The sequence below is a fragment of the Coenobita brevimanus genome, chromosome 110 (genome assembly GCF_032717465.1).
Source record: "Coenobita brevimanus isolate Jiangsu-jjx chromosome 110, ASM3271746v2, whole genome shotgun sequence".
Lineage (NCBI taxonomy): Eukaryota > Metazoa > Arthropoda > Malacostraca > Decapoda > Coenobitidae > Coenobita > Coenobita brevimanus.
The window spans coordinates 38,400,484-38,420,934 of NC_137063.1; the positions used below are offsets into that span (position 1 = coordinate 38,400,484).

Below are 20,451 nucleotides of genomic sequence, written 5' to 3' on the forward strand. Positions count from 1 at the left end.
CATTAAGCTTTGTTATAAACTTTCTTTGAAGCTGATACGCATTTTTGTTGTTCCTAAACAACGTTAGATCTTGAGATTGAATAATTGAGGCAGTTAAGTTTTACGCAATCAGACGGGAGAACGGTTTTCCAGCTTATGAAGAAATATCTAATTTGAGAACAAGGGTGCTGTAAGTTATGTGGAATTTGCATGAAATTATCATGAGCATGAAATACGCTCCTCAGTGAGATACGCCCTTCCATTCATGAACTGCAGGAGCGCAGGAAAAGAATGTACACTCAATACCAGAGCGAGGGTTGGGGAATTGGGAGGGGGGAGGGAGAGAAGGGAGTTTATTTAACCTGGCTGGTTTTGAAACGAACAAGAGGTAGAAAGCTGGACTGTAAGAGACTACTGGCAGGGGAAAAGGGGGAAAATAACGTGCTAATGTTTCCTACCGTAAATCCTGCTATATCTCAATGGATCAGTGGTGGTATTTAGTTATGTGGGGACACAAAGGATGGCAGAAGCCGAACAATTATCTTACCGACATAGTATATAGTACAATAGTGACTGTAACTGCTGGGAAGTAGGTTGCACCAAGTGGTTTATAATGAGGTGGAGGGATGGGTTAGAGAAGTATATGAGTGAGAGTAGTGTGAGTTGGAGGGAGAGTAGCCTGATGGCGGAGGGCAGGACGACATGTAGGCAATTTATTTGAGGCCACCCTTTCGCGATTACGGCGTTTAACTACAGACGGAGAGACTAATAGAAAGTTTTGGAACATGAACGGAATATGCACGGCCTTGTTTATTTTCCTCATATTTTCCAATCTTCCTGCAAGGCTGGACGAGACGACCCTACCGTGCCGGCGCCAATCCAATATTGGTTCTCAGTTCTCACCAGCCCATTGATCACTACCAAATTTTGGAGGCAATTTGATGGCGCTTGTATTGAGGTGGGAATTCTGAAACGGGAGGGATTCTGAGACTGAGTGGGAGCTGTGAGTGAAATGTGATGAGTTTGAACTTGACACGGCTGCGATGTCCTCCATAACTTCCACGTCTACCTTTACCTGCTCATGGCAGCGACAGCTGTAAACTTCACCGGAATTCTACGTGTGATATATACGTTGCCTGAATTTGTTATTGCTTGTGGACGAAATCAGTGAGGCACTGCACTGTTGGCGATTATATTATATTTTTATACAGATCTATCCAGATGTGTTGGCCGTAGCGACAGTAATATGAGGCACGATGCTGTGTAATGGAAATTTAAATACAGGGTTGAGTATTAGTTATACACTGATCGGAATGTGTTTATGTCAGAGCTAGGAATATGTAAAACAGAGGATTGCGTGTCGGTAATGGATGCATGAATAAACCTTATTTACTGAAAACGTGAATATACAGTATCCTATCATGTTTGTTATGGCTTTGCCCATTTGTTTTATTGAGTGAGTGGCACGAATACACTGGGCATATGTACTGTTGCATATATACTGTATTTTTGTTGGTTGAGGAAAGTCCGAATGCGTTACTGTTGATGTAAAAAAACGCGAGGATTATTTTGTAGGAAAAATGTGAAAGTAACAATCCACGTTCACTATATACTGCTCGCATTACATCTGCGGTTGAGTAAGCAGTACATATCTATAAATATAAATAATATTGTATGTTCGATAGCGACGCGTGTAAATGTGATAGCCAAAAGCGGCCTGAACACACAACAACTACTGTAATACACATATTCTATAGACATAGCCGCGTGTTCCACCACTCCGGGTACACGTTATCACCGTCACGACAAGAAACTTCGCTTATACTGAGCCAAATAAGTCTGTTGGGAGCACTACACAAAGACGTTGAATATAAACCATTTATTCAGGTGACATTTACATTTTCTTAAAACTCCCAAAAGATTTTCCTGGAAGCCCACTCGTACTTAAAGGGTTGAAAAAACTTGCATCTAAGCCCTCAAGTTCGAAGTCTCTCCTAAGCCAAATAAAATCGTCTGAAGGTAGTAAAGAAAAAAAAATGTGGAGTGAAGAGAAACTGCTTCTACCTTTTTATTTTGAGATATCCAGTAAGGTGAAGACATTGGACCATAAAATATTCTCGTACTGAAATGGTTAATGAACTGTTTGTACCTCGACCACTCCGAGTGTCGCCTCATGTTCAGTAAAAATATATGGTGGTATCGGAAATTGAATCTACCAATTATCTCACCAGAGGGGTTAAAAGTGCTGGACCGCCCCAAACCAACTAGACGTAAGATACAAGACGTGTTATAAATTCGAGTGTAACTGGAGTTGTTGGAGGGAATATCGGAGGCGCAGGAAGTAATGGCGGGAGTTTGGCCAGTTATTGTTATTGTGTGGGTGAAGGAAAACCCAATAATGTGGTGGTGCGCGCCGGGTTGTGCTTCCGGCCCTGTCTTGATCACTCACACGCCCACCCCTTATTGCCCCGCGTATTACAACGTTTATTACTGTTGTTATTTCTTGCGAATCTTATGTTCTTTACTAAAGTTGTCACAGCTTTGAACTTCATGTATTTAATTCGTCTCTACCAAAGCACAACCGCTAAAAACTAAAACCAGCAAGTCCCTAGAGACTATGTTTCACTTCGAAGAGAAAGATATAAGACAAAATTGACATTCGACCTTAAAGATGACCATGAAGAAAAGGCCACAGGTCAACTCAGACATCATATTTAAACTTACTATAATATGATTTCCTATGCAAGTTTATTACAACCGGTAAACCTGTCTGTTAAATTAAGGGAGATAAGTTTCAAAAATAGAAAACTGGTCATAAGTCGGCCATCTTGGATTTTTCAAAATTTCGAAAAGACGGGCATCAACCTCCTATATAGCTCTACAATCATACAAAATATGAGAAAATTCTAACTAATGGTTTCTGAGATACAACCTGGAACGGACGTACGGGCAAACGGACGTACGGACAAACGGACATGACAACCTAAGATTCCACGTCATGAGAAACGAGGTATAATAATTAAAGATAATATGGAAGCTGGTATGTTACACTACTGCAGCCATTAATCCGAATATGCATATTTCATTCCTCTTAACTAACGGACAGAGAGAGAGAGAGAGAGAGAGAGAGAGAGAGAGAGAGAGAGAGAGAGACTAAAGATAAAACTTATTGTATTTTTTCTAGCCCCTATTTCGTTTTCTTGCCAGCGTATCTTTTACCAGAGTGGAGGGAGCAGCTTGAGAGTGAGACTGCTCCCACGTCCTACTCAAGAGATGTACACACACACACACACACACACACACACACACACACACACACACACACACACACACACACACACACACACACACACACACACACACACACACACACACACACACACAGGGCGGGGAAGGAGTATCAGCGTAGTAAATAGCAGGTAACAGGATTATTCTCTCCAGTTTGTTTTAATTTTGTTAACACCTCCTAGGCACTCGGACCTCCTTACTTGGCTCCTCCTTGCTGACTGGGTTGCGGGTGATGAAGATGCTCACAGGCAACTCTTACACCGAATGAGAAGCTGCAATGCTGCTGCTTCACTACGTTGACATTTTGGTTTAGTTTTATTCATATTACATCCAAACAAATTTATTCAGCGCTGGAAGAACCTCTTTTACTAGTACGAAAGGGTAAATGTGAGCTATGCCTAAACCTTCAGTTCAGAAAGTCTCACCTGACTTGAATAAAACTATATGGAGATACCAAGAATAAATTGCTGACAAGAGGGTTGTTGCCTTAGATAAGACACTATGATTTACAACACCTACCAGTGAATCATCAAAACATCCCCACCAGTACAATTACACTAGTACTGAAGGAGATAGCCTTATCATGCATTCACTTTAACCGGTGGGTACTGTCCCCAAAGTTGTGACATGGTAGTGGTAGTGTAGCAAACAGGGTAAATGCTGGGCCTCAGGGAACGGACTATCAAATCTGTGTCCAAAATCGGCACACAAATAGTGGCTAAAGGTGACTAATCGGTTTTACGACTTTATGGAATTTATGAAATTGTACTGTACTCGTGGTTATAACTGAAGCTCCTACAACCTACAGTAAACGATGATCTAATAAGGTCTTCCTCGGGGGAACTTTTTTGTTCCCAAATGAAGGTTTGTTGAGTGAAAAATAAATTATTAATACTAGCTGTTGTAACGAAAAAAAAAAAAAATGCTGCGATATTATGGGACTGTCTGATAACCGACAACCAAATTTCATAATTATCTCATAGTTCATTAAAACTCATCACAGTATGACATGAGACAACCGCATACCTTGGTACCTCGAGTAACACGTAACACCTTAGCGCTGCTGGCAAATATGTGATTTCCACCAGGGAACTGTTAATTTTTTTTTTTTTTTTTTAGCAAGGTATATAGGGTGGGGCAGGGAACAGTTTAAGGATTTGAATTTCATTAAATCAGGCTTTACTGATCTACCAGAAGACCCGCCGACATGTCGTAAAAATACCCCCGCTAATACCAATACATCAGTCCTGTATGAGACAGCCGTAGCATGTATTCAATATGGACGGTGGGTGTTAGCGCCGAAGTGGTGACATGTAGAGGTGTATGGTATGTAGGAGGACTGCTGGGCCTTGATAGCAGGCTGTGAAGCCTATGCCCAGAGTCGGACACATAAAAAAAAAAAAAAAAAAAAAAAAAAAAAAACTTTCTGGTATAAGGAAAAAATGTCTTTGGGTGAGTGTAGAACCAGGTAGGTCTTTAGAATGATCTGTTTGTTCTTCTACAGTGCGATGTTCTACTATTTGGTCACCTGTAAGCAGCTGGTGCACGTATTACTGGAGGTATCACTGCAGAACATTATTCGATGAAAATTTAACATTAACATACCTTTACGTAGCCCAGCGACGAATGTCAGTCTGAAACAAAATTATAAAAAGTTAGGAGGCAGCTACATTTTTTTTTTTTTTTTTTTGTACTTTACACTTAATATTACCCCACCAGGAGCATAAGGGCCCAGAGCTACGTTACTGATTTCAGACATTAAAGGCAAGACTGGCCATTCACACATCCCTGAGCAGCATTACATGAGGAGTAAAAAACAACACCCTTTGGATTGAAACCCTTTATGTGCCTCATCTCAATGGAAGACGTGCGCACTTTAAAGCACCTTGAATTATAAATCTTCAAATTTTGTTGGTATGCAGTATTTTAAGGGCAGTAACCCTCAAAAGATGCGAAAAGATGTTTGCGGTACACAAAGGATGCAGAAAAAAAAAAAAAAAAGCGTAGAAATTACGAGAACGATCAAAACACTACTCCCGTAAAATTTTCCACACGTAGGTTGCAGCTCCTGACAAATGAACCCAGCACCAACATCGTAAGGTCGTTGTACAGTACTTACACCTCATATTCAGTTTTTGAGCTTAATTGCGGACAAATATTTATCAACCAGTCAAAAGTACCATTTCATACAGATAATTACTTTCGTGATTTGTACTGTCCTCATCGTGGAAGCACGGTCGATTCAGTTGTCCGCGATTTTACACACCGTGCTCGATCCAGTATTTATTTACAAACACTCCATCACTGTATCCACATGTCAGCCAACCTCTCCATGCATGAAGACATGTCGTAGGGAGAGTTTTTTTTTTTTTTAAGTACATTCTCCTCAGTCTAGTGAATAAAATGAAGTATAACTATAAAGAAAAAAGAACAGATGGCTAGGCCCATGAGGTGATAGCCACACTTTTGGGGGCTTCAGTGATGAGCGAATGATGTGTTTGGTCAGTTTCTACGGGTACCGGTCATACGTTTTCAGTTCTCCTCTGTCGCGCTTTCTATTCCCAGTGCTTTCAGGACCTACCTCCTCGCAATCTTGGTTAAAAAAAAATATATATATATATATATATATATATAACAGCACCACTCTTCATGACTTGACAGGCACTATAAGTGGTCACCCCACCGAGTACTACTATTTGAAAATCTTCGGCTTAAACACCTTCATAAAATTTAAATGCAAAGCGATTGATGTAACTGATAAGAAAATAAGGATAAGAAAAAACTACCGATGTTGAGTCCACCAACAGGAAAGACAGAAATTAGCTAAATAAATTATTATTGTTCTATTAATTGGAACATCACAAGGTAATCAAATAATACTAACTGAATATACTTAAATCTAACTGTACAAGCTAGTGCTTGTCTCTCGATGGATGGGGAGAGAGAGAGAGAGAGAGGGGGGGGGGGAGGATCGTGTATGAAAGAAAAGGAGGTAAGGAACAAGTGATTATTCAGATGACGGGCGAGGGAGAAAAAGATGAGGTGGAAGGTGAGGGGGGAGGGGGTGATGAAGCAAATACCACATCAGCCTAATGTGTTGAGAAACCTCACACTCACTGACCAGAGCTTGATTTCGTCGTTCAGCTTTCTCATCTCAGCCATCCCCTCACCACGCACCCGTCTCTTCTATAGCTTCTGCATCACGATTTTGGTTAGCTTGTGATCCAATGCCCAGTTTATCCACGACTTCAGATCAAGCTGTCTTCGGATTCGCTCCCATCATTCAATTCCAGCAACCTCTTTATTAACATGTATCTTTATCAACTTACAGTTTTCAGTATACAAGTAAACTATCAGTCGAAGGGGCTAATGTAAAGACTGAATGTATTGTGAATGTAGTGCATCTCGCTATATACAGTATCGTAATAATATGTTTGGATGGTAGAGTGAAATTAATGGTACAGTGCCTGCCAACTGAAGCCTTCCAAATATGGCAAGGCAAGGTTAATTTAATACAGTAACTATGATGAACGACCACGGACGTTTATAAATCATTAGCCTAAACCGCGCCACAAGAATAAATTGCTGGTACCAAACATTCGTGTATCAAGCATGACTGTTTTCATACTTCACGTGAAGGCAACAAGGTGTGTAAGATAGATTGAAGGGAAGTGATCATACACAGTAGGTGACGTTGTGTAGAGACTGAGGTAGAGACCAGTAAGATGTGGAAGAGACAGTGTGACTTGGAAGTGTGCCTAGGGGATGAAGGGAGCAGTGTGAGGTGGTGAGACTAGGAAGAGTGAGGCAGTGGGAAAATGTGGAAGTGAGACGGAGGTGGAGGCGTGACGCGGTAATGAGCTGTGTAAGAACCACAAACAAACATACAAGTCACGTTCATTAGGTTACCCTCTAAAGTTGCTCACGTCTCCTGCGGCTCGTGGTGTGGTGTAGTGGCAGGGTGTGTGGTGTGGCAAGGTGGCTGGTGGTATTAGTACTGTGTGGTGGTCATATGGCTTGGTATATCGACTAGTATTGGTATGGTGTAGTGGCTGTGTGGTGTGGTGTAATGTCTGGTGGTATTGGTGTGGTAGAGTGGCGTAGTGGCACGTGGGCCGGTGGTATTGATGTGGTGTATTGACTACTGGTATTGATGTGTCGTGGCTGGAGGTGAGGGTGTGTGTAGTTACTGGTGGTATTAGTGCCATCCGGGGACTGTTGGTGTATTTGTCGTGTTGTGGCTAATTGTATGGTGAAATTGGTGGCGTGATGCTGCGTGTGGCGGGCTCCATTTACCCATTTGCGGTACTGGTGTGAGGTAATAGGGTTGCAAAGGTTTAGAAGGCTGTGGTAGTAGTGGGACTGTGGTGGCGAGGGGCGACTGATACTTTTATGGTAGTGTGGAGGTGGTGATCTGAATATTGTATAGACTCCTTACACCACTTGCCGACAAAACTGAGTGTAGGAATAAGTGCAGGTGTTACGGTAGTGCTGTAATGGATGGTCTGTGAGTACGTGGAAATGCGTTTGATGATTTGTAGCATGTGCAATACCTGAATCTCTCTCTCTCTCTCTCTCTCTCTCTCTCTCTCTCTCTCTCTCTCTCTCTCTCTCTCTCTAAGCTCCCCAGTCTTCTTCATTATCTTCCACACTCTTACCAAGAAAATCTTTATGGCTTCTATCACTCCTCGCTCTAATCCACCACATCTCATATCTTTGCCCTCTCTCATTTTTATTTCTTTCTCACAGACATTATGTTGTACTGTACCTTCCCGTAATTCGTGTTCCTGCTCTTTTTTTTAATACACTCCACATTTCAATAGCCGACAGTTTCCTCAGCGGAGTTGACTTCATGCGCAAGCAGATATTTTTTGCCACACAGTGCACATATTTTTCACATGTGTTGCTCTAATACGGTCGTCCAGAAAACATTTTTGTCCGCTGGCACTGGTGATTGCCATTCACTGTCTATATGCATAATCATCATTTTTACTGGAAATATTAGATACATTTATGTATGAATTTACTGGTAATATGTGCCGTCAGCATATACTACAGAGCAAAAAGAGACTGCCATCAGTCCGCAAAGTTATCCTTATCGGAGAAAGGCTAATATAAATCAGGATGATCCAGCCTCTAACGACGTCACTAACAAAAGCTTCACCACACTGCACAAACTTGACGCTAACCCATCCTCTGTTCGCGACACATCCACTAACAAGCTGCATAAAAATATCGTCAGTTACAAGTTTTAACACTTGCTTTGGCAAGTCAGGCAGCATTTTCCCTAAAGAAACTAATGGTTGGCCAGCGAGGTTTCTAGCAATTCCTTACTTAACCTACATAAATAACAAAGACGTTAGTTATTAGGCATCGTTCATTGTGCCGGGATTACGGTATAAAAAAAATGTAAATTTCATATGCTGTATTAACGCAGTTAGCATATAAAACATATTCTGAAAGATATAAAGAAATGACAATCACTGTGTGGCCAGACGATAAAATCCATTTTACAAGTGTACTAGAGACCGGCAGACATTCATTTGAGAGAGAGAGAGAGAGAGAGAGAGAGAGAGAGAGAGGTGATGGCGCCGAGAGGGGTTGGTTCTCCTGTTTAATATTCATTCAGGCTTGACAAACTTCCTCCCACCCTTTACCATAGCTCAAATTCACTGTCGCTCTAACCCCACTCCAGTCACAAACTGTTACCCAGTTGCTCCCAGTATCGTTCACAGGATCAATGCCTCATCCAAGCCTATTGATCTCCATTAACTCGCATTTCCCCGCCCTTGTCTATTAGTTTCCGTTTGCGTGCATCATTTGCTCGCATCTTCTCTTCACTTTTTGCTTGTTTATACTACATTTTACTTCAGTTCCTCATGTTTTTCCTGCGTCGTATAATCAGTCTTACTCGTTAACTCATACCAAGCAACAGATAACCTACGGCCTTTCTCAGGTTAACGCCAGACGATTTCATTCTTTATGGGAAAAAAACTCACTTCGTCCATGTGTTTATTTTTCCAGAACCAAGCACATGTTCCGACAGTACACAAGCAATGAAAACAAAACACACGAACACAAAAACACTTTCTGAATTATTAAAAAAAAAAAAAAGTGACAGCAATATTAACTCTCTTCAAATACGTTTACTATACGCGAGCAGAAGAGTCAGTGAAGATTACTTGGTCTAGTCATTAACGGTAAGGTGCGGTACATAGGATTGAGGGTCCGACCGTCCGAGTGGGGATGGTAAAGTCGCCATTCCGTTATACCGTAAATTGCAATAATGAAGTTTGAGATTTCTTCCACTGGCAGTCTTGATGAAGTATCCATTAAGAGTATGAACGGGTGAACGTTCTTTAACTAACTTGGGATGTCCAGTATTTATATCCTGGTCAGGCTATACATGCTCACTAAGCAGTAGTAGTAGTAGTAGTAGTAATAATAATAATAATAATAATAATAATAATAAAGTCATAGTTAATTATTTCCTGCTCAGGCTATACATTATCACGCAGCAATAAAGTTACTCAGAAAAAGTAAAGGTCAGCACTGGGTAATCCACGGTCAATTCATCCTTTTTTTTCTCACACATTTTTACTCTCCACAATGACAGGATAAATTTAGTGAGACTGGTAGTAATCCCTTCACTCCTGACTTTAATACCCACAGAATGTAAGAGTCAATATATCCTGCATGAGAGAGAGAGAGAGAGAGAGAGAGAGAGAGAGAGAGAGAGAGAGAGAGAGTATCCTTACCAATATACACGCAGTTTCTCTCCTGTAACAAATCCTTCACTTTCAAAGCTACAATATTATCCCAGATTCGACACAGTTCGAGTTAATACCGATTTTTTCCCAGCTATAATTCCTCTAACTATTAAGCTGTAACGAGATCTGCCGCAGTGTGACAGCCATCAGTTCAGCATAACGAGCCTCCGCCACGAAAGAGGAACTGGAAGGGGAAAAAAATAGGATGAAAGTAAGTTTTCTCAGTGAAGGCAATTTATTAGAGTAGCGGGAAGAGGCGATGATTGTACTTCACCATCACTCCTTCTTATTGCTCTTATGTCTATTCTGCTTAACCTCTTCTTTGTGTGTGTGTGTGTGTGTGTGTGTGTGTGTGTGTGTGTGTGTGTGTGTGTGTGAACGGAATAACTTAAAATTTCAGACCTGATTTGGACCAGACTTGTTTGAAGGGTTGAGGGTCAGGTGAGACTGAAGTGATTCGCCTGAAATGAATAGGTCGAAGGTCAGGGCCACAGGGCAAGGTCAAACATGCAGGGAGCCGGTGTTATACTCTCTGGGTGCAGCTCCTCGTGTTATTCCTGCTGACAAGAGTAATTTATTTTTCTGTGGAGAGGTTACTTTTTTTTTTTTTTTTTTTTTTTTTTTAAAGGCCCCCCAACGCCACAAGAGGTACGGTGCACCCTAAAGTGAACATTAATCTCGGAGAGTTCCATGACTACTTAGATTTTTTAACAGTCATACTGAAGGAGTTATCTTCTTTGTACATTCTTTAACTGCATGTTCTAGGAACTCAGTGGAAAGTGAATGATGCAGTCATTTCCCTGACTATATAGCCCTTTATTGATAACATCTGTTTTACCTACATATCTTTTCGGGTTTCTAATCTCAACGTATCCATCTAGCAGTACAAGAAGATGGGACTGTATTATGCAGTTGTTTTCCTACCAATGCACATCATTGAAAAGTTAAACAGACGTCAGAATAAGGTATTTACAGACCGAAATTAATAGTTCTGAAGGCATTTAAAACTTTTGGATAAAACAATCACTCGCCACCGAAACTTGTCTTCCACATAAAAATAGCCTTGACTAGCACCCGGAATTGCCAGTCATCCTGCGAAGTGAAGGAATACCTGGAATGAGGCAGTGTGAGGCTGGAGAGAGGCAGGGATTTCTGGGGACAGGTTAGGGATGGGATTTCAGATGCTCGATGCCACTCTACGAAGGCTTCAATGTACAGGGTTTACGCTACGATACAAAATGACGTGGTTTATTGCGGTAGGGTGGAGTCGACCAGCACCATCTGGCTACAGACTTCCACAATGGCCTTATAATAACATGTTTCACGCGAAAAGCGGTACCATATGTAAATGAGATAGGTCAACGCCATACTGTCTAGAGGGCACAGATATACTCAGTGACCCGGGAGGAAAGGGCATAACTTAGGAAAGTTACAAATGAGGAATTCTAAGACAAAAATATCCTTGAACACATGCGTGATTCATAATTGTTGTTAAGTAAAGTCATTTTAGAGTTTAGCACGACTGTGATATACATGCCCTCCTCCCGTCATTCCCTGCTGGATAATGACTGAGTGTTCAAGACAGGTAAATGTATAAGTATGATCTTTGAGGATGATATTATTATTATTATTATTATTATTATTATTATTTGGCCATGTGGAGAGGATGGAGGGTGAAAGACTGACGAAGAGAGTGTATGTGAGTGAGGTGGAGGGGGAAAGAGGGAGGGGGAGGCCGAGGATGAGATGGAGAGATGGGGTGGAGAGGTATATGAGAGAGGGGGGTGTGAGTTGGGAGCAGGGGAGTGAAATGGCGGGGGACAGGGCGACTTGGAGGCGATTTGTTTGTGGCCACCCCAAACGGGATTGAGGCGTCTGGCAATAGATAGATAGATAGATTATTATTATTATTAGAAAACTGTCAGTGAGCATATTAGTTATGAAAAAGTTTCCTTGTAACAAACCAGTTAAACAGGGACAGAGAACGAGTGAGAAGGCAATTTTAAAACACGATTGAGAGAGAGAGAGAGAGAGAGAGAGAGAGAGAGAGAGAGAGAGAGAGAGAGACCGACCCTGTTGATAGAGCCAGGAGGGGTTGGTGTCTGTTTAATATTCATTCAGGCTTGACTAACTCTCTCCCGCCCTTTACTTTAACTTACACTCACCCGGTCAGTCACTCTCACTCCCTCTTTTCTCTAACCCACTTAAATGGAGTGCGAGCAAGATTTAGTATCGCTGTTCCTTTTATTTTTCGGTATTGCTTTCGTATTTTCACTCCATTATTCATTCTATTTAACTAATTTATTTTACAGTTACAGTGATAGAAGTCGTCGGCTCATGATCTCACCAAGAATAAAAACCTGGTACATTGGGGTTACTTCGGAGACTTGACTTAGGATTAACCGCTTCACTTCGATGAGGTATTTCGCTATATTCAGTGTTCTGTATTCATCTTAGAAGTCTTCGAAATGGAAGCTTTAAATGTAGCCTTCACTACCTTACTTGGTGAGGTCCTTCCAAAACTGAATAAATTCGTCTGGAAGTAGCCACAGTAAAATAGGTCATGGTAGTGAATGGGTTAAACTATTTCACTGTTTCCATGTCACTGCTCGCCGACACGTCAACACCCCCTCCCTTAACTACTGTTTCCTTCTCCATTTTAACCATGTTGCCATCAGACGATATTATTCAACTTGGGAAAGCTCTGTAGTAGCACAGGCGCTATTTAACCCCACCATATCGGGAACATATTTTTCATTTAATTTTTTCTACTGGCACTTTTTTTTTTTTTTTCACTTGGGGATGCGTCTTGCGGTGAAGGTATCTGTTCATCTATCTACCTGTATCAATCTATTTATCTATATAGCCCATAGAAAGCATGCCACTAAAATAGACTACACAATAATTTGGCTTAGGTGCCGAATGGCTTGCAGCGATCCTGTGGTCAATTGGACATGAATCCGATTAACTTTGCGGTCCGTCCCGCTACTTAGCCGGGTGCTCACAAAGAAAACTTGCTGAGGTTTTTATTGCCAGAGTTATATGCATAAGGAGAGAATGGCTTGTATTCTCGTGGGCGTAGGAGGTTTTTTAATACTTCTTAACTATTTCCCTTGCATATTACGCTTTATTATTCACTCAGACTGTAGGTTATTTTTAAAGAGGCACAGGCTGCGTGATCAACATACAAAATTGACCAACCTTATAGAGGAAAAAAATGGTAAGGAAGAGGTCCCAAACATCCTTCTTAAACTCTCTCTCTCTCTCTCTCTCTCTCTCTCTCTCTCATTTAATTCTCGGTACCTGTTCTAACTCACTCATTCAATTTCTTCCTCTCACTAACTCACTCAGTTGCCTCCAGTTTCCAACAGCTTACTTGGAACCCAACTTAAAGACAAGAGGAGGAGGAGGTGGAGGAGGGAAAGTGGCGAGAAATTAGAAGGGATGAGAATGAAAGAACAGGAAATGAGAGCATCCTGTATAAAAGTGATAAAAGAAAATGAGAGGGAGTAACACAGAGGAAGACAGATGAGGGAAGAAAATGGAGAAGGATGTAAGATGATGAATTATACAGGGGTTGATAGTAATGTAGATATAAGAGGGATATCAAAAAAGGAATTAAGAGAGGAAGGAAACATGGATGGAAGGAAAGACTTGAGATGGAAAAATAAGAGAGAACATAACCACTTCGTTTAGATGAAGTCTTTTAATTGTTGTTGCCTTCAGACGAAACTTCTAACTTTACGAGAGAATTCCAGTTGGAGGGGTTAGATGCAGCCTTCACTAATTACATCCGTATAAGAGGTCTTTCTTAAGTTGAATACAAGTGTCTGTCTGTTGTTGTTAAGTAACCTCAGTCTTTCAGTCCCCCATCAACCGCAGGCAAGCAACCACCCTTGCAGGGCTGTCCCGTGCAGTGAGCCGATGTTCCCTTGAGGTAGACAGTACCTCACCACAGCATGGCGCGAGGAAGAGTGTGGAGTTTTTTTTTCCCTGAATGGACGCCGCTTTTACCTCGCCCAGTTTATAGGGCCACTATGGTGGACACATCATCCCTTTGTTTGGTTATATGGTTATCACCCAGCATTATAAACGGTTTCCATGTTACAGGAAACCATTACGCATGCCACTCAGTGTAGAGCCCCCCTGAAGTGGAAAGAGTAATAAAAGTAACAGGAAGGATAGAAGAAATAAGATGAGAGGTAGGCAGACAAAGAAAACCAGTGATAGTGAAGGTGATAATGGTATTGGAATATGGTAAGAAATAGAAGATCATGTCAAAAATGCAAAGGATTGAGCTAACACTGCTAGGATATATTTGAGTAATCAAGGAGCAAGAAAATGAAGCAAATTAGATAACTTAATTGCCAACTTCAATTGAACTGATGGATAGGAGGCCTGAAACGAGGAAGATGACACGGGGGAAAGTTGGGGAGAGAGAAGGGAGTGTGGGGGGATAAGAAGGAAAGTAGTGGAGGGATGGGAGTGTGGAGAGAGGAGGGAGTGTGGGGGAGTAGAGGGGATGTGCAGGAGAGGAGGGGTGTAGGAGGGAGATGTAGGTGTAGGGATCGGTTAGGCTGTGGGAATAGGAAGGGATTTGGAGAGAGTAATAGGTACAGAGATAGAAAGTAGTGTTGATATGGGGAGGGGAAGGAGTGTGGGATAGGAAAGGGTGTGCGGAACTGGAAGAAGTGTTGGTATGGGAAGAGAAGAAGTGAAAGAAGGGGTGATGGACCGGGAAGGTGGACTTGCCTGTGTGTCTGAGTAGGGATGAGGAAGGGTGTGCTGGGATAAAAGTGTGTGCTGGAATGAGAAGAGATGTGTTAGGATGAAGGAGAGGAGAGGGATGTTGGAGGGTAAAGAGTCAGGGGTATGCGTATATAGGGATGGGATAAGAAGGGGTGTGGAGGTCGAGATAGGGAAGCGGAGAGGAAAATGAAGGAAAGAACTGGGGGATGGTAAAAATGGAGCTAGGGGAGGGGAGGAAGGGAAGGAGCTAGCGAGGGAGGGAGGAGGAGCCAGCGGAGGAGGGAGATACAGAGAGGAAGAGAGTTACTGCACAAGAGAATGAAGGAGAAAGGACTGGGCGTGTGGACGAGCAGAGAGAATGAAGATGAGAGGACATCATCGATCGTATAAACAGGAGAACCTCACGTTGACAAACATCTCTCATCAGTCTCTACAGATTCTAGCACTTCCCTAAAAATATCAGTCCCTTCAGATTAGTTCTACATTTCTAGTACTCGACACCACTCTGTTCAGCTAAGGAGAGGCTCTTTCAGACTGGAGGAGTTACCGGTAGTCTCCATTAACCCTTTCACTACGCGACTTCTTCCCTTAGCGTAAGAAAATAATCTGGAAGCAGCAAGTTAAACGTAATAGAAAATACAGTTCTATGGTGTTATGATTACCGTGAACAAAATTCCCGCTTCCACAGAAAACCCATACACTCTGGTTTACGTGAAATAGTAAGCACAGTATGGAAAAGACTTAGAAATCAGCCAAGACGCACATTTTGATCAGTGTGAGCTGTAGTCAGCGTAGGCATCAATATAAAACACGCTTGGCTCGCCCAATACAACCACAGCCACCCAATATTTCAACATAGGCCTACTCCCCCTTGCTCAACAACTTCCTAATAATGTACGTCAGAACACACACACACACACACACACACACACACACACACACACACACACACACACACACACACACACACACACACACACACACACACACAGGAAACACTTAGGTAATACATACAGCTAACACACAACTTTCTGGAAAAATACACCTTACTGGGAACTTATTCTTACGGTACCTTTAATTCCTATATCTGACATCTTCATTTCCTGCCAACGCAACCCCCCCCCTCCAAAAAAATGGGGGAGGGGGGGTGGAAAGGGAGGGAGAGCAGGAAGTAAGATGGAGACAATGAAGTGAGAGGGAGAAGAAGGAGGGAGAGGAGGAAATGTGAGGGATGAAAGGAAGTGGCAGGACGAGAGAGAATCTAGATGAAGTGGGGAGAGCAAGGGAAATATATTAGCAACGGGGGAAGAGGAAGAGTGTGAGAGAGAAATGAAGAGAGCATGGAGCGAGGAAAGGTTGAGTGATGATCAAAGGAACAGTGAAGAGGAAGACATGTGGCAATGTAGGGCACGAGAAAAGCGAATTCGCCAACAACACATGAAGAAAGAGAGAAAACACATGCAGCAATAAACAAGTATATAAAGGGAGAAGATAAGCAAGGGAGCGGAACACGAGAGAAGGGAGGAAGCCCAGATAACAAGAGCAGAGGGAGAATGTGAGATAAGACATAGAGTAATAAACAAGGATTCTGGTGCAAGATAAGTGGAAGGTAATGAAAGATCAGAGAGGAATGGAGATGACAGAAGAGAAGTATTGGAGTAAAAGAAGTGGAGGAAAAAAAAAAATTGGACTATACGATTATGAAATCATTCTTGCAACCACCGAATGATTTTGCTTAGATTTGGAGATTGCATTGTAACCCCTTCACTGCCAGAGATTTCCTACAAGATAAGTAAAATCGTCTGGAGATAGGAGACAGGAAAATACGCAGAGTGAAGAGATAAATACGAAAATGAGTAGTGAAAAATAATAAGAACGGGAAGAAGGATACCCTGAGAAGAAAAAATAAATAATGGGAGTATAGAAGAGACTACAAAGAAAATGGGAGACAGAAGGAAGGATCAAGAGAAGAGATAACTGGGAGGCGGGAGAAATGAAGACGATAAGGAGTGATGAGGGGAGATACTAAGAGGTGGGAGAGGACAGCTGGTGTTTATAACTGTGCCTGAGAACCAACATGGTGGATATTAGCTTCCTTTACTACCCTCACGCAAGTCTTCCCTCCCCCTCATTCTCCAGCATATACACACTCATACCTCAAGTGTGTGTGTGTGTGTGTGTGTGTGTGTGTGTGTGTGTGTGTGTGTGTGTGCAAACCCATGGCCGGACAAGGATACCAGTCCCAAGCTGACGTCTCCATTACCGCGTATCCGCTTACACTTACACATGGACACATCACAAATACAATCTCTCTCTCTCTCTCTCTCTCTCTCTCTCTCTCACACACACACACACACACACACACACACACACACACACACACACACACACACACACACACACACACACACACACACACACACACACACACACACACAAAGGAAGCGACTTGAGACAAAGGAAGTGTGTGAGGATAAGTGATTAGCTTTCCTTCAGTAATGGCGAGCTGGACCTGTTTTATATCTTTACTGTTACGGATGATGATGATGATGATGATGATGATGATGATAGGACTGACCCCTTCAACCCGAGGACGTGATTTCAGTCGTATTCTTGATAGTACCTGACGATGACATTCAGTTAAGGGAACGATTTTTCAAGCACGAGAGGTCTTTCGAAACTAGAGTAAGAAGGGGAGGCTTACAACGAACGGCAATTAAGTGTTGAAACGGAAAAGAGAAGGACGGTATATTGGGGGTTGTTTCTGTCCCCATTAACTCAGGGACTCTCTCCTGATCTGCATAACATTTTGGGGTGTTAGGCAGACTGAACTGTATAACACGTCCTTGGCTGAGGCGTTAAAATTGAACAGATAGGTAATATAGAAAGAACAAGATGGGAGGCAGGGAGTCCAGAATGGCGGCAGAAAAAAAGGTGGTAGAGCGGAAAAGGAAAACGAAAAAAATGTGGAGGGGAAGGCTGGAAAAGGAGGGAGGGAAGAAGACAGGGACAGGACAAAAATAAAAGAAGGGACAAAAGAATTGAGGATAAAAACAGAGGGGAGAGAAAATGAACGCTTCTACTCTTAGTCACTTTCACTCTCTCAGCCCTTGCACCCTCTCCCTGAGTCCTTGCCTGCCTGCCTCCCCGCCTAAATTACCATGGACCAGTGCCTTTACTGCCTCTGGCCTTGTGTAGTCTTCTGGCCAGTGTACCTGTTCTTCTCCTTTACTATAAATTAAAGCATCATTATATCCCTACCCCTGACTACATAGCTATACCAGTGTCGCGTACACATTACACAGCAGCGACACGATTGTTGACATGGGTATCGCACGTCAGGAATTGTGATCTACAGATATACTAGTTGGACTGTATGCAGTGACTTATAAATGAAGGAATCGTTGCTTTTGTACAGCACCTTGTATTTTGGAACAAGACGAGAAATATAACAGTGGACTCTGTTGTGTCCTATTTCATGAGCATATTGCTACTTTCAGTTGTCACTATTTAACGAAATTTAATACAACAGCCTGAATTTGTAAGGTACAAAGAATTAAGAAATATCCTGGAACTGAAACTTAGAGAGGAACATCACGTAAATCCAGTTTAATATACCTAATGGTAACCTTGAGTGACTGCTGTACAATCACCGTGATATTAGATGCGCATTTTCGAATTGGGAGGTGAAGCAGACGGCAGTCTTACATTAAATTAGTTAATGAGGTAGGGCAAGTGGACTGTATCCATGTATACCGTATGTAATAACCTGTCACCATCCACTGTTAAGCTGGTTTCTTCCCGTCTTGACCAGTTGGCATAATCTACTACTACGCTGTACCCTATTGTAGGTACTTTACAGTCTGTTACACACCACGACACAGATATTGGCTAATGGTCAGATGCAACGCATGGACAAACTCAGAGTGACTAACATGGTATACATCTCTAATGGAACAGAGATTGTGAGGTAGAGCGACATGAAGTGAAAACGGCGAATTAAAAAAAAAAAATGCCTATATGATGAGAACAGAACACCTGGCAGAATGAGGTAGAGTGATGATTAAAACTGTGGAGCAAGACTGGTAGAACGAGATGAAGTGAAGGTTGACACTGAGGAAAAGACCAGTAGAACGAGATGAAGTGAATATTAGCACTGAAGAAAAGACTGGTAGAACGAGATGAAGTGAAGATTAAACTGAGGAAATGACTGGTAGAACGAGATGAAGATTAACACTGAGATGAAGTGACTACATACATAGACCCTGATGATGACAGGAGAAGGATTGGAAGAACGAGATGAAGACTACAGCATATGATGAGAAAGACTGGTTGAACGAGAAGTGAAGACGATATCATGCAGGGTGAAAAACTTGCAGGGCGAAATTACCGAACATAATGGAAAAGATCTGCGGAACGAGATTTCAGTGCAAGGTGGAGAAAAGAATATACAGAATGAGATTAGGGTGCAAGATGAAGAATACTGGGAGAAGATGAAGGGAACAGGTACTGTTAGAAAAGAAAGGCTGGCACAAAGGAGTACAGAGGGAATGCAGACAGCAACAGACCTATTGGGTCTTTCAGTGCTGTATGTTATGGAGAAGGTTGTGACCATAGAGGTCTATGGTTGTGACAAACCAATTATTCCATGAGTCAAGACAAGGAGGGCAGTGCAAGAGATGAGGTGAAAACGATGAGAGGAGAGACTGGGATGGAATGCAGGGCTCCAGCTGAGCCAGGATAACTAGACTGGAAGAAGACTGTGAAGGAAACCGAAATAGGGTGTAAACTAAATGATTAGTAAATCAGGGATGAGAAGGGGTTGAAGAGATTCCAGGTGGACCAGGATATGGTGACGTGGAAGGCTTGCTATCGCTGCCACTCTGAGTCTGCATTGAGGAATGGGCGTGAGGGAGAGTTATCTGAGTTACTTGCACTTACACCCTAAGACAGAAAACGAAGTAACTTGGATCACAAACTGTGTCAGATGTGATAAGAAGTTCAGTCACCATTTTTGTCCTGTTGACCAATCCCTAATTATCACTTGGGTGTCAAAATAAATTTAAACGTTTTTAGTGAGGAAGACACCTGCCAGGAGACTAGGTGCGAGGGGTGCCCGGTAAAAGAATGAAAGAAAAAAAAAGCAGATCTTTAACGGGCCTGTCCGGGATTTGAACCCGGGACCTCTCGCACCCGAAGCGAGAATCATACCCCTAGACCAACAGGCCGTGATAACTCCTCATTAAGGGGCCCAAGAATCATGTTCTCCTTTAACCTTTGTAGCCCGTGAAGGAGACGTCAAAAACTCTCCAAAACAGATTTTTTTGTTCAGCAGGATAGAAAAATCGAACAGAAGGATTGGGCTGGAGAAGATAGGTAGACGTATCATTTTTTATTCAATCAGTCCCTGTCATTATTCCTCCCTCGCACACGCAAACCTCCCACACACACTTCTTTGAGCAATCACACGCACTGTCTCCACTCCCTGTTACTTCATCATACTTATTTACAATCTCGTAAAATTTTGGTGAGACAGTTCTTGGTACGGTATGTCATGCCTACTGATTCTACCGCTTCTTGACTCACTCCTATTACGAAACATTCCCACAATCCCCCCCCCCCGCTTCTCTCTCTCTCTCACACACACACACACACACACACACAA

At 42.3% G+C, this 20,451-nt stretch overlaps 1 non-coding gene across 1 annotated transcript; it reads right to left on the reverse strand.

Moving 5' to 3' along the window:
* Positions 1-19,942: 19,942 nt before the first annotated feature.
* On the reverse strand, positions 19,943-20,014 carry TRNAP-CGG (transfer RNA proline (anticodon CGG)). Its single transcript has one exon. It is a non-coding gene; the product is annotated as a tRNA-Pro (tRNA).
* Between the last annotated feature and the right edge of the window lie 437 nt (positions 20,015-20,451).